This window comes from Lagenorhynchus albirostris, chromosome 13 (assembly GCF_949774975.1).
Source record: "Lagenorhynchus albirostris chromosome 13, mLagAlb1.1, whole genome shotgun sequence".
NCBI lineage: Eukaryota > Metazoa > Chordata > Mammalia > Artiodactyla > Delphinidae > Lagenorhynchus > Lagenorhynchus albirostris.
In genome coordinates this window covers 77,007,675-77,023,637 of record NC_083107.1, presented here as the reverse complement: position 1 = coordinate 77,023,637, position 15,963 = coordinate 77,007,675, and positions in this window count along the sequence as shown.

Genomic DNA, 15,963 nt, shown 5'->3' with positions numbered 1-15,963 from the left:
GACTGTAAACTCAGGTAGTGAGGAGACTCCTTTCCTTGGGAAACGCTGGTCTTTGTTCTTAAGGCCTTCGACTAATTGGATGACATCTACCCACATTACGGAGAGTAAGCTGCTTAACTCAGTCTACTGATTTAAATATTAATCACATCTAAAAATTACTTCCAACAAAAATTACAGCAACAACTATACTGGTGTTTGACCGAAAAAACAAGTTGATACCTAAATGTCAACCACAGTGAAGTATGAGAAAGTGACCTATTAAATGTAAATCCCACTCCTCAACCCCATTATTTCCATCCCTCCAACTTTCTAGCTCCCACGCTAGCAGTCCCTCAACCACTGATTTTATTACTTCGTATTTTCAATTCTGCCCCATATGTTCTTATTTATTTGTTTGTTTGTTTATTTATTTATGGCTGCATCAGGTCTTAGTTGCGACGTGCGGGCTCTTTGTTGCGGCACGTGGGCTTCTCTCTAGTTGTGACATGTGGGCTCCAGAGACTGCAGGCTCAGTAGTTGCGGCGTGGACTTTCTAGCTGTGGTGCTCGGGCTCCAGAGTGCACGGGCTCTGTAGTTGCAGCACACAGGCTCTCTAGTTGTGGCGCACGGGCTTAGTTGCCCCGTGGCACGTGGGATCTTATTTCCCTGACCAGGGATCGAACCCGGATCCCCTGCATTGGAAGGCAGATTCTTAACCACTGGACCACCAGGGAAGTCTCACCCCATTTGTTCTTATTCCTTCTGTACTCCAGTTTCGAATCCGTAGGGGAGCAAAATATGCCATCTGGAAATGTGTCTCTTTGGCATGAGGATCAATTTGGACTGGTTACCTCTGAGAGACAGAAGACTAGGGAAGTCTTTCTTTTTACCTTCCCCCTAATACCCTAAAATAATTTAGATAGAGGGCCTGTTCCCAGAACAGAGCTATCATCAGAGCTATCTGTGTCCCATGGTTTCTGTGTGGCCCAGCAAATACTTGTTTACCACACCTTTTCCATCGCCATGTGAATTGCCTTCCTCCCATATCAAGTCCCAAACATCCCAACATCCTCTTCTGTCTTTAGCTGAAGATGGTATTTAAAGTGAGGATTTTTGCCATTTTGGCAAGCTACTCAGTTTTCTTAGTCTCTCCCATATATTCATGTTATTACACTTTTGTTAAGATTTTCTCCTTTTAATCTCCTTTTAATCCTCATTTCCATCTAATTCTCGGATCAGCCAGAAGAATTTATAAGGGTAGAAAATCCCTTCCTCCTCAATGCTGTTCTCAACTGGTTGTCCTTCTATCCCAGTGAATCTTTCTTCTCAACCACCTCTGATGCATCTTCCTCCTCTTCCACTTTAAATATTGGAAAGATCCAAGAATATTTTCTCTACCCACATCTTTTTTCTCTTCTTTATTTATATCCTTTCCTAGGTAATCTCATTCAATCCCAAGCCCTAAATTCTTTCAGCCCAAACCTCTTCATTAAGTTTCTTGCTCTGATATCCTACTGGCTACTCAACATCTACACTTTGATGTGTAATAACCATCTCTGTCCAATATGGCTGAAGCAGTGACAGTGTTTCCACCGTGCTGAAAATCTGCTTCTTCTGCCCCATCCAGCCCTACCTCCAACCCCATGTTAACACGTCCCAGCTCTCCCATCCAGTTGCTCAAGCCCACTGTTTCTTACACATCCCAGGTTCAATACACAGTAAGCCTTATGGCTACTACCTCCAAAACATACCTTCGATCTGACCATTTCTCACCACTTCTCCTTCTATAAGACTAGCACAAACCACCACCATATCTCCTTGGACTATCTGATCTTCTGTTTTTCTCCTGAGAGTCTCTTCTCTCCTATCGAGCACAGTGATCTTTCAAAGAACAAACCACGTGCAGTTACTTCTACCTAAAACTCCACAATGGCCGCTCACTACACTTAGAATATCATCTAAACTCTGTCCTGCCAAGTTGCTTCTTGAGCTTTCCGTCCCCTACTTCCCTTTCTGCTATCATTCCCCTCTACTGTTCCCACTCTGTTCACTCTACATTATTCTACTTTATCTTCTTTATAGCATTCTTCTGTTCCCTCAAAGTATCAATTATTGGTTTACTTGTTTATTGTCTATAAATCCCCACCTGAGTGTAAATTCTACCAGCATATTTCCTTCTCATTCCCTGCTATCCACCATGTACTTGGGTTAATCACTGTCACTTTGGAAGTACTAGTTATATATGTTTGCTACTTATCTGCTGTCTGCTACTTATCTGCTGCTTATCACTTTGGGGAGAAGTGTAGATAAAAGAACTATTTTACTTTCCTTTGAACTCTACTATATGAAGACAATAACTCACCATTACAACAAATTAAAATCAACACCCAACCTTGCTGTGGAGACATTAAGGACTGGAAGGATGTGTGGCCAATAGGAAAGAACAGCTCTCATGCAAGAGAGACGCCTGCTATTCAGCTCCAGCCAACAGTTACCCTGAAGGAAGGGAAGTCTAGTGTCATGTTATATTTTAATCTTTTTTAGGAAGGCCCAGGTTCCTATTTTTAAGGGATATCTCTAGATTTATAAATAATCATAATTAACTCCATTCAAAAAAATGTATGAAGACCAAACACACCACATCTGCAGAACAGTTCTACTTTGTGGACTATCATTTTGCAGCTTTTACTATAGGATGATTTCACAGGCAAGAAAAAAAAAAGCCGAAAGGAACTTAATGGAGTCATGGCTGAAGATGACAAGGGCAGTGGAATCCTTAGGCGACTCAAAGAAGCTTCGCCAGTTTTAGAGTTTTACCTCTAAATATGGCCTGACTGGAGTTGGAGTTGGGCCACCCTAAGGTCTAAAGCCACAGCCTTCACAGGCATATTTCAAATAGAGAGAGACATTTTGTCTTCCTGCAGGACACTGGTTTCTGTGGTCCGTGAAAGCGAAAATCACAGAGAAATAAAAGAAAGGTAAAAATAGGCAGAGTCTTTCATATGTGGAGGCGGGGGCAGCCTACACAGAAATCAAATTCCTCACCTACATAGTCGCAGGGGTCCTGGAAACTCGTCTAATTCAGCCTCATGCTTGCCTTGAGCTCCCTCAGTCTGTGACCAGAATGACACTGGAAATTTATCTTGAGAAATGGTTAAAATCACATTTATACGTATATAAAAAAAGTGAGTATACATCTCAGTCTCCATTTAGATACCCTATAAAGGCCTCATTGTTTCAATTCAGTTCCATTCAGTTGAAATAAGTAAGCTTTCTCCGGTGCCTTCCTACAGGCTACACATGGTGCTTGTTAATGTAAAAACTGCTGAATTAAATAATATACAGGTTTTGCCTCTCATGAGAAGAACACATTTTCTGCCCCTCTTCTTTTTTTTTTTTTTCCTGCCCCTCTTCTTCCATGTCACTCGGGATTGCTCCTTCATCCCTGGAACCCCTTCGAAGGAGGGTCCCAGAGAATCGCTGGCAACTAGCAGCCTTCCATACGGTGCTGGGATTTATTAAGCCCATTATGTTGCCGTTACCTTGACTGCAAGCTTACAGAGTGAAGACCTGAGTTTAAAACTTCTCTTTTTCACTTCAAGGACCCGGTATGGGTCGGGCCTCCAGGATTTTCTCAATTCCCCCATATTGGTCTATGGACCAGCCTAAAACTTTTGTGCCAGTTAAGGACACTTGTCGCTGGGGTTTGCCCAGGAAAGGGCATAAATGGGCAACTGGTCAAGCTTCAGTGTTTGGTCACGATTCCTCCTAAGGTAAGAGGAAGAAAGTTCACTCTCCTCCATGGAATGATCTGTTTTTCAGCCTGGCTGGCTATGTTCAGAATTTCAGGAATAATTCCAAAAAGAGTTGTAGCTTCTAGGGAGTAAACGCCACAGAAAATGGTAGTAGATTTGTAAATCTGGGAGTTTGGGGGAGTCATGGCTTTTCTTAAGGCTGTGAAATTTAAGAGAACCACAGTGGTGTATGTTCCACCTTCTTCCAAACTCAAAAACGGACAATGAATCCCACCATGAGAGAGAACTAATCTGCTTTCAAAATTTATTGAGATTTTCTCACTAGGTGAAAATGGCAGGACATGCTTCAGAGCTGACAAGAATTGCCCCTGTTCAGAATAGGAAGAAAGAAACGTATAAGGAAAGGACGTACTTGGAACTCAGTGCGGCCCCGCTCACGCTGGCTTTTAGCCAGTGAAATCCTGTGAATTATCAAAGCTCTTAATTAATGCATTTAACACTTCTATTAGGCAAATCAGTCCATTTAAACCCATTTATACCAAAGGACAGAGAGGAATTAAATGACTCAGAGTCGTAGAATCTGAGGGAAGCAGACTCAGCCAGCAGTCAGTCTTCCCTGGATCATTCGCACGTTTACTCCCACAGAATCTATTTCAAACAACTTCCCCTCTGATGTGCTGGTCAGGGTCCCTTCTGCTCCTCCTGAGGAAAGAATGGGAGCCTGCAGAACAGAACTAGAATCAATGAGAATGAAGGCTTTGTAACTCTTTGAGTCTCAACAGAAAAGCAGGGCCCAGAAATCTCAGATCACCTCAGCAGAACTGAGTTTTATTTTTGCACCTGCAAAGAAAGGACCCTACAGTGTCTCATTAGGCACCTTCATACTTTATCCCATTTGATTCTATGCTCTCAACAACCCTCTGACAGAGATCTATTAACCCCGTTTTACAGATGAGTAAGCCACAAATCAGAGAGGTGAAATAAATAGCTGAAAGTGAATTTTATTTGCTTTGTTTAGAATGACTGAGTTTGTAAAAAACAATAAAATGTGTTAAAATCAAGAAAAACAGAACCAAACAAAAAATAAACAGCTGAAGCTAATAAGTGACATCATCACAGTGACATCAATTGTGGAGCGTCTGAACTTTTACCCTGCTTGAAAGCCAACAAGTGAGGCTGCCGCCATGCCATAGATATTGGCAGAGAACATGTGATTCCTGGGTCAGAGACAAAGGACTTTACTGCTCACAGCACAGCAGGCCCAAGAGCTTCACGTTTGCATCAGTGCCTCTTGTTCCCCAAGTCCCACAGGGGTGATAGAAAGAGACCCAAGTGGATGTTGCACACAGAGTGGGTCTGGGTCACTGCTGAGAGACCCGAGCTTAGGAAGCCCCAATCTCATAAAGGGCTGATAGCGAGTCTCCCCAACATTTTCCCCAGAGGGAGAAAGATTACTCTGGTCAGAAAACAAATCTGCCTTTTGTCTTGGACGGAGACACTACCACTATCTTTCAAGGTGTTTGCTGCACAGACATCCTTGAAAGAACAGTCTGGAACAAAAACTGATAGAAGATGTGTAGAAACACCAGGAAGAATACACATTGCACAGTTTCAGTGTACTGAAAACTGCGAATTGCTGTAGCCAGGTTTGAGATTAGTGCCTTCTTTGGTTCATTTCAGTGCCATTTGAGCAAAACTTAACTGAGACTTTACTCTGTGCCAGAGACTGAGTTAAACATTGCAGATAGAGAGATGAAATGAAGCAACTTACAATGGGAGAAACAAAGGAGTAACGGCAAAATTGCCCCGTTGGTAATAAGGTCTGGGATAACGTGTAGCACAGGTTAATAAGTGGGTGGAGAAGCGACACATTTAATACAGCCTTTGGGTTAGACAAAGCTGACACCTGAGCTGAGTCTTTAGAATTTGTAACAGTTTGAGGATGTAGAGAGAGAGAATTCTAGGTAGAGGGAATAGCTTTAGCCAAAAAAGGTGCTGAAAGATGTTCAGATAAACATAAGAGATTCTGTCTCTCAAAAATGTCAAGTATAGGGCAGGGAGATGAGGTACATACTTTCAGCTATGTCAGCAGGGTCTGGGAATAAAGGTTCTTGTATGCAAGAATGCTTAGATAATTGTCCTGAAAAGAAAAGGAACCAATGGAGGGGCTTAGGCAGCTGAAGGTAATTCTGGATGCTGTAAGGAGAATGGACTGCAGATTTGATACTGAGGCCAAAGAGACCAGTTAGGAGGCTGTTGCTTTTCTCTGAGAAAGAAATGAACTAGAACACTAGCAGTTGGGCTGGGGAGAAAAAAAAAAAAAAAAAAAAAACGACACAACAACCCAGCATCCTAGACTCTTAGTAACTGCACTCTATTGGGTAGACAGATCCAGTGACTTATGGAACAATGGTGGTATGTCTGATAACAGTAAAATTTGGAAAAAAAACCTTACTACCCTGAGATATCAACTGGTGATTAATCATAGTGAATAAAGCTTCTGGAGTCAGAAAGACTTAGGCTTAAATCCAAGCTCTAGCAGCTTTGTGACTGAGAAAATGTTACTTAACTTCTCTGAGCCTAAGTTCCCTTATATGTAAGAAGGTGGAAGGCAGTAACACTTAGCACGTGAAGTTGTCCTAAAGATTAAATGAGGGGTAAGACAAAAACATGTAAAGTACTTGGCACAGTTTCTGGCGCATAGTAAATGCTCAAAAAATATTAGGTTTTTTTTTTATTATTATTATTACAAGCCAGGAAACTCCTATTAAGTGTACACCCTGAAATCCAAACAGCAGCAGGATGGCATTAATATGTACACCATTCATGATTATTAAGTTCATCAAGTAAACATTCTAGGCCTCCTAGATCACATTTAAATGCACTCATACTATTCCTACTGAATCACTAAAGACCTGCCTAAGGACACATACACCAGCTGCAGTTACCTCAAGTGCTAAATGTATCAAAACTTCATTTCTATAAAAATGGGACAAAAATCTCTGTTTTCACTAATTATAATTAGCCTTCCCCCAATTAGTGTGAATTAGTAAACCATAATGACTTACTGAAGTCTAAGGCTTATTCAAAAGGACAAAATAGCTTTCCTGTTGACTTAAAAATTATACTGCTTTCTAGATGTCATTTCACTCTCATTTTCCTGTAATTCTGTATTTCGCTGAGAGGCAACGCAAGTGTGCTACTGAAACCAAACTACTTCAGCAAAACAAGCTGGGGTCAAGTTTTCACTCTGACTGCATAGCTTTGAAAAAGTTAATAACTTCTCTGAACTTCAGTTTCCTCATTGCATTCCTCATGTCTACTTCCCAGAGTCGAAGCTTACATGATGAGTGAGATCATTGCTTTCCATTCCTCTCTAAACATGTAAAAAAAAAAAAACACAAGTTCCCAGTGTTTTCATAGTTTTGGCCCACAGTATCTTTGTTTTACTACACCCATCATGGTGTCTCTGGCCTCACTTCCGACTGGATCAGCTGTCTAATTCTCTTAGAAGTTCCAAGTTCAATTTCATGAAACATGAAATTTATCCAGCTCATGTATGTGAATGAGGTAATTGCACAAAGATTGATCTTCAGACCATGGACTCACGGGTCTTTGGTCAAATACCCACCCTAGTGCAAATACCCACCCTAAAAAACATCCTAAAATTTATATGAAACCACAAAAGACCCCAAATAGCCAAAACAATCCTGAGAAAAAAGAACAAAGCTGGGTATATCACACTCCCTAATTTCTAAGGATATATCACACTCCCTAATTTCTAATTATTTTACAAAGCTACGATAATCAAAACAGCATGATATTGGCAGAAAAACAGGCACACAGATCAATGAAACAGAATTGAGAGCTCAGAAATAAACCCACACATATTTGGACAATTTACAACAAAGGAGCAAAGAACATATGATGGAGAGAGGGTAGTCTTGTCAATAAATGCTGTTGGGAAAACTGGACAGCCATAGGCAAAAGAATGAAACTAGACCACTACCTCACACCATACCCAAAAATCAACTCAAAATTGATTAAAGACTTGAATGTAAAATCTAAAGCCATAAGACTCCTGCAAGAAAATATTGGCAGTGTGCTCTTTGACATGAGTCTTAGCAATATCTTTCTGGATATGTCTCCTCAGGCAAGGGAAACAAAAGCAAAAATAATCAAATGGGACTACCTCAAACTAAAAAGCTTCTGCACAGCAAAGAAAACCATCAACAAAGTGAAAACCTACCAAATGGGAGAAGATATCTGCAAATCATATATCCGATAAGGGATTCATATCCAAAATGTGTAAAGAACTCATACAAGTCAACAACAAACATACAAACACCTGATTAAAAACTGGGCAGAGGATGCGATAGACATTGTTTCCAAAGAAGACATACAGATGGCCAACGGTATATGAAAAGATATTTAGCATCACTAATTATTAGGGAAATGCAAGTCAAAACTACAATGAGATAACCATTCTAACAGGTGTGAAGTGGTATTATCAAAAAAGGCCACAAATAAAAAGTGTTAGGGAGGATGTGGAGAAAAGGGAACCCTCCTGCACTGTTGGTGGGAATGTAAATTGCTACTCACTTTACATATGGAAAGCCACTGTTTCATATGGAAAACAGTATGGAGATTTTTCAAAACATTAAGAATAGAACTACTATATAATCTAAGCTATTCTACTCCATTCCTCGGTATTTATCCAAAGAATATGGAAACACTAATTCAAAAATATATATGCACCCCTATGTTCATTGCAGCATTATTTCCAAGATATGGAAACAACCTAAGATATGGAAACAACCATAGTGCCCATTAATGGATGAATGGATAAAGATGCGTGTATATATATAACTGAATACTACTCAGCCATAATAAAAGATGAAATCTTACCATTTGTGACAACACTGATAGACTCTGAGGGTATTATGCTAAGTGAAATAAGTCAGATGGAAAGAGACAAATACAATATGATTCCACTCATATGTGGAATATAAAAAAAATGAAACATAATATATTAACAAGCCAAACCAAATGAAAACAAACACATAGATGCAGAGAACAGTGGTGGTTACTAGAAGGGAAGGGGAGTGGAAGGGAGGTGTAAATAGGTAGAGGGGGTCAACAACATGGTGACAGGTGGAAACGAAACTTTTGGTGGTGAGCAAGCTGTAGCGTATACAGAATTCTAAATATAATATTGCACACGTGAAACTGCTATCGTATTATAAAGCAGTAAAAATCAAACAGAAAAACACTGTGTAGGAATCCCTGCTGATAAGGCAGAATGTGAAATGCTAGGAATGGGTTCCTTCCTTCACCCTATCCTACATGTCCAAATCTGACTAGGGCAATGAGGAGCCCAGGACCACTTTCTTCATAAAAGCTTATAAGTAAATACACCCAGGGTTATAATATTTTCCCCTCTATTTTCTGGCTTTATTTCCTCAGGAAAAAGTCCCAGAAACAAGTTTACTGAGTACACCGGGATATGGATCTATTTTTATGACTTGTGGAATGAACTGCCAATGTCCAGCACCATAGGCAGTGCGTACATAAATAGCCCAGTTTTATCACATCTTTGTTGGCATGGTACATTACAATTTCAGTTCCTTTTCTTCTACCTTACTCACCTTTTCTTCTACCTTACTTACTACCTTACTTACATCTTTAAGTATTGAAACACTTTACTGTGCCTGTTAATCAAATATGCCTACAAATAATAGGGTAGAGGAGAAAAGTTGCTAATGAAAACTAAACTCCAAGTGATTACTCTAGAGAATGATTTGAGTCACCAGTTAAAAATAAGGAAGGGAAAACAAATCTCATAAAGAGTGTCTGATTTTTCAATTCTCCCCACCAAGACAGGTCCGGACAAACTGTACTCAGCTTCAAACTTAGTTATTCCAGCCCTCTAGCTCCAAGTAGGGAATTGACAAAATTTTATCAAGCATTATTCTATATTGCATTGTGGGAGTTTCAGCATTTACCTAGAATGAAGGCGGCAGAATTGGAGGAAGTGAGAGCCCTACTAGAATTTCAAGACAGGCACAGTTTGTTCTGAAACTGTCAGGCTGCTCCTCAGAGAAGCCCAGTTCAACCTGATAATTAGCTTATGACTGAACTGTTCAGATTCATGATGAGCTTTAGCAGGTCCCTCTCCTCTCGAAGCTCTGCTAAAGATGACTGATTACAGTTATAAAATTTGAACCACTAAGATTCTCTCCAACTCTGATATGTAACTTATACGAAATGTCACTTGAAAATTAAATATAAGATGAAAGTACAGGAATCTGTACTTTCCTGAGACAGATTCCTAACGCTAACTTATTTTACGATTGTTTCAAAAATTGATGCATAGAATGTGTTAGATCTTTTAATCAAGCATCTGAAAATATTCTTCTCACTATATTCTTGACTACAAACTTGGTCTCAGCCTCCATCATCTCTTGGGTTACTAACAGCATCCTCACTGGAATATCTACCTCCACCCTGGTTCCAACAGCAAGAGGGATTTTTAAAATTAAGGCTTTATTTGTTTAAAGTAGTTCTAGGTTCACAACAAAATTTAGAGGAAGGTACAGAGATTTCCTATATACCATCCCTCCAGCCCGTCTCCATGCATGCACAGCCTTTCCCGTTATTAACATCCCCCAACAGAGTACATTTGTTACAACTGATGAACCTATTTTGACACAAACAGTCACTCAAAGTCCACAGTTTACATTATGGTTCACTCCTGGTTTGTACATTCTGTGGGTTTGGATAAATCTATGATATGTATTCATCAGACTTCTCAAGAACAAATGAAGGCAATGCTTCAGTGGAAGTTTTAGAAATTACTGAAGGACATAGGCCAAACCGTTATTCAAGTAAAAAGGCTAGTTTTGAACATGTAAGAACTCAAGGAATACCATACTCTTGTTTTCTTTCTGAGAAATATATTAAAGGATAGGCTCCAAGACTGACTAAAGACTGACTGGGGGAAATTTAATTTATTCCAGTAAAGATACAAACAAACTCTTTTACTATAGCTAGACCAGTTGATACTAAAATCTATACGGAAAAAGTAAACATAATAATAGTTATAACAATATTGTAAAAGAAGACCTATAAGGGAGGGAGAACTAGTTTTAATAGATACTGAAACAAACAGCTATACCTACTAAAACATACTAATGCATGAATAGACAGAAGGCCAACGGAATGAAACAAAAGTCCAGAGACACATTGAACTATATATGAAAACTTAGTATATAAAAAAGGTAGTATCTCATATCAATGGGGAAAGAAGTTTTTAATAGATTGTCTTAAAATAACTGAATATCCATTTGAAAAGCTTAAATGATATCATTTTCTCACATCGTATGTAGGAGTAAACTCCTATTAGAACAAACAAATGTAACAAATATACAACGATCCAGGTACTAGAAGAAAATTCTTTTATAACCTGAGTATAAGGAAAGGCTGTCCATGACACAAAATTTATCACCAATTTAAAAAAAAGATAAATTTGTCTTTAAAATTTAAATGTTAAAATAAAAAATGTGAAAGATCATGGTAAATGTATATAAAAATGTCACAAGAAAATGGACAAATTGGGAGAAAAAAAATTGTGGTGAATATTCTGGATGACTAGTAACACTGAAATATAATGACTTTATTTTTAATTGGTGGGGAGAAAAATCAAAAATGGCAAGCGACATTAAAAACTCACAAAAATATGTTAAATGGCTTTTAAACATGTGAAAGCTGTTCAATCTCATTCATAATAAGAGAAATGCAAATTAAAATCTACACTAAAATATCATTTTTCACCAATTAGACTGGCAAGACATTCGAAAGCTTGATAAAATCCACTACTGGCAAAACTGTAGGAAAACAGTTTATCATACATTGTTGATGGAAATCAAAAATGGTGCAAAAATGGAGAGAAGTTTAGCAATATCTAATAAAACTACATGTTCATTTACGTCTTAACCCAGAAATCCACTAAGAATTTACCTCTTAACCCAGAAATCTTCTAAGAATTTAAATGATGATAAAAGTCCAACACTAGGAAAATAAATGTGTGCATGGCTATTATTTACAACATCATTAGTAATTGCAAGATGTTGGAATCAACCTCAATGCCCAAATATAGGGTATTGGTTAAATAAACTGCTCCATCTACAGAATGGAATGCTACACAGCCATAAAAATGATAAGGAAGGTATCTATGAACTGATATGGAGTGATTTCCAGGGTATACTGTTCAGTGAAAAAACACAACATATATATATATAGTGTGTGATAACTTTGAGGGAAGAAAGAAGGTAAAATAAAATAGGATACACATATCTGTTTACTGTTGCAAGATGAAATACAGGAAGAATAAACCAAAAGAACAATAAAATTGGTTATCTGCGGGAGATGAAAGAAAGACTGAGTGGAAGATATTTTTCTGAGTGTATGTTTTTGCATAGTTTTGACTTTTAGAAGCATGTTAATGCTCTACAAATTAAAATACATATGTACAATGAAATCAAAAAGGATGGGATAAAAGAAAAAAACTAAAAATGTGAACAGAAACAAATAAATCCTACTGTATTTCAAATTAATAATATAACACGCAGAAATAACATCTCTGGTATGAAAATTGGAAGAGGGAGGTTGTTTTCTTCATTTATAAATGCAGCCCAGACATGTTCACAAAGAATTTGTATCCCTTCAGATCCCTACCATTCATATGTAAAAAGCATACTCGAGGTAGAGGTTGCATGTGTGTGTGTGTTTGCACGTGTATGTGTGCCCCTACACGTGTGATGCATGTACATGGAAGAATGAGTGGACTGAACTAAGGAAGTCCTAAATTCAAATCCCCACTAATAATGAACCATCAGAAAGAGAAAACAAACAAAATATCCCCTTTAAACCCCTTTAAAATCACATCAAAGAGAATAAAATAACTAGGAAAAAACTAAGGAGATGAAAGATCTATACTCTGAAAACTATAAAACACTGATGAAGGTGATACAAAGAAATGGAAAGATATCTCATGTTCATGGATTGGGAGAAATAACATTGTTAAAATATCCATACTACCCAAAGCAATCTACAGATTTAATGCAATCCTATCAAAATACCCATGAATTTTTCACAGATCAAGAACAAACAATCTTACAATTTATATGGAAACACAAAAGACCCTGAATAGCCAAAGCAATCTTGAGAAAAAAAGAACAAAGCTGGAGGTATCACACTCCCTGACTTTAGACTATACTACAAAGCTACAGTAATCAAATCCCAGATGTGGGATTTGGGGAAGGTAACTTAACCTCTAGTTTTCCCATATGCAAAATGTAGTGATTAGTGCAATCACAAGGGAAGATTATACTGAGGACTCAATGAGATAATGTGGTTGAGAGCATAGGTTGTAAAATCCTATTCCTGGATTCAAATCTCAGCTTGATCTCATTCTAACTTTGGAATCTTGGGCACAGTATTTAACTTCTTTGAGTCTAAGTTTCCTCTTCTGTACAACTGAAGAAACAGTCACACCTGCGTCCTAAATTTAGGGTAAGGCCTAAATGAGTGTATTTATTCAAATAAATGAGGTCATTCATGTAACGGACTTCACTGGAATATAAATGCCACAAAAATGCAGTTTCTTTTTCATTTTATTCACTGCTGTACCTTCAATCCTAGACCCTGCCTGGCACACACCCAGCACTCATCACACATCTGTGAAATGAATGAATAAAATCCCTATCCTGGTCCCCAGTGCATAAAGAGTACATAAATGTTAGCTGTGTTGTCATTTTCTTCATAATTCTGAACATCCTTGTTATTATTAACGTATATAAAGATGTTTGGCTTCAAAAATAAGTGGGAAAATGTAGACAGTCCGTTTTATTTCAAAATGTAGTGTTGAACTTCGTTGAATAACATAAAGAAGATTGACAACCGAGGAGTAATCTGGGAGAAAAAAATGGTTTGATGGCAGAAAGGAGTACATGCAGTCCTTTCTTGATTGGTGTGTCCACATTGGTTACTGTGGTGCCTCCCGTACCCTGTTCTCTAGCTTGAAGAGGAAAAATAAAAGAAAAAAAGGGCATCCAAAAGCTAAAAATACTCAATCTGAAACTACAAAAATGAGGTAGAAGCTCTGAGTATCAGTAATTGATCCCTTTGAAGTTTTATGTTAGGAGAAACTCGGGTCCCTAACAGAAGCTCCTGATCTCATTAGGGGAAAAGTAAATCCTTTAGAAATAAGTTTTCTCATAGCTTAATAACAGGTTTCAGTTCTCCTTGAGAAAAAGTCTTGGCTAGATTACACCCCAGAGCCACACTTCTTAAAAACTCTGACAGCTGAAATTCTGGACTGAGCAATGAAATAGCTTTGGGAAGAAACAGGGAGTTTAGAGCTGGAAAAGGAAACCCAATCGTTTTATGGAAACCCAATCTATATGCTGTGTACTGTCATGCCACCATGGCTCAAATCAGGAAGGGTTTTGTTTTGGCTCTTCTCAGTTAAGAAATTATTTACTTTGGAAATGAGAAATTTTGTTGTGGAATAAAAATGGCATGGTTCAGAATGATAATTGGAGGTTTGCGGCATAAAGACCAATGTGGATTCAGGGCTTCTATAATGAAAAGACTGCAACCGGATCTTAAGACTCTTATCTGGAAAGAACACAGGTCTAGGTCCAGCTCTGATGTTAACTGACTGGTCACGTTGGGCAGGTTGTTTTTCCTTCTAGACCAGTTTCCTCATTTTTAAATACTAGGGGGACAAAAGAGGCAAGTTGGACTAAATGCTTTTAAAGCTCCTTTCCAGCTTTTCAATAACTACAAAAGTGACTTCAAAACAGGCACCGTAGTTCATCCATAACACAGAACACGTGCAGCAATGGCCTGCCGGATCCTTCTTCTCCACTAGGCATGGGAAGGGCAGTGGTGACACTCACTAGCATTTTCATGCCACTTAGATTCATGCCACTTAGATCCATGTAACCTTTAGAATTCTGACTTCCCGAGCTTTAATCTTTTTTGTTTGTTTGTTTTTGGCTGCACCACATGGCTTGTGGGATCTTAGTTCCCTGACCAGGGATCGAATCCGGGTCCACAGCAGTGAAAGCCTGAGTCTTAACCACTGGACGACCAGGGAAATCCCCCAAGCTTAAATCCTGATACCCACCACTAATACCAGAAAGCCTTACTAGGTCCTCTGGACAAAATTCTCCCTGTACCATCATATTTGTGCCATAGCTCAGCATGTGTAACGCTCGGATCAATGTCTGTCTCCTTCCTGTGCTGATGATCCTAGAAGATGAGGGCCCACGTACTGCACGCTGTGGGGTCCCCACTGTGCCTAGCACGGTGTTGCTCACAGAATTAGCTTCACCAAGTTTCCCTCGTTAGTAAACCCATGCAGCCATTCGCTCCGGGCCCCCTTCTCGTCTCTTTTATAGCCCTCTGAAATGACTCTGAGATCCATTCAGAACGCAACACACTTTCTAAAGACAGGAAAAAGACTTTGTATACCTATTCGCAATGTATAACAAGCTTTTCTTTCCAGCCAGAACAAAACTTTCTTTAAAAATGCATCTATTCCGTTGGAAATTTCTCACTTTGGTGGGATTCAAAAGGTCTGTTACTGAAAAGTTAGTATTTTGTTTTTGTTTTTATTTCCCGAAAGACAATTCCTCGGACCAACAATCACTTCAGTGATGAAACAGGGATGGAAGGAGAGAGTCAGCCCTTCCCTCCGTAGGTCTGCTCTTATTACACTCAGGTGTACCTCCCCTTCACGGTCTCATTTCAGGCTGGTGGGTCACTGACCTTGACAACTTTTGCCCACAGTTCAGGCAGTGGCTCTTTTTTGAGTGAGGTTATCACTCCGCCTGCCTCTGCCCTGACCGTGACCGGTGTGAAGCCGACTTCTGCCCCTGCCCATGTAGCAGTATGGGAGCTGCATTTGGGCTGTGGACACAAATGGACCTCTCACTACCCCTGTATGAGTGGCCGACCACATGCCCCACTGTACAGAAGTAGAATCCGTATCAGTCCCAGGAAAATTCATGTTTTCTGCTTCAGCTTCTTCCAGAGCCACACAGTTTGGGGCTATCGTGTGCTACCAGCCATTAATGAAGCTGCTTTGGGAGACTCATTTGGCTAGTTTTCCTTGACTGTACCCTCCCTCTGCGAGCACCTTGGAGGAGAGAAAAGATGA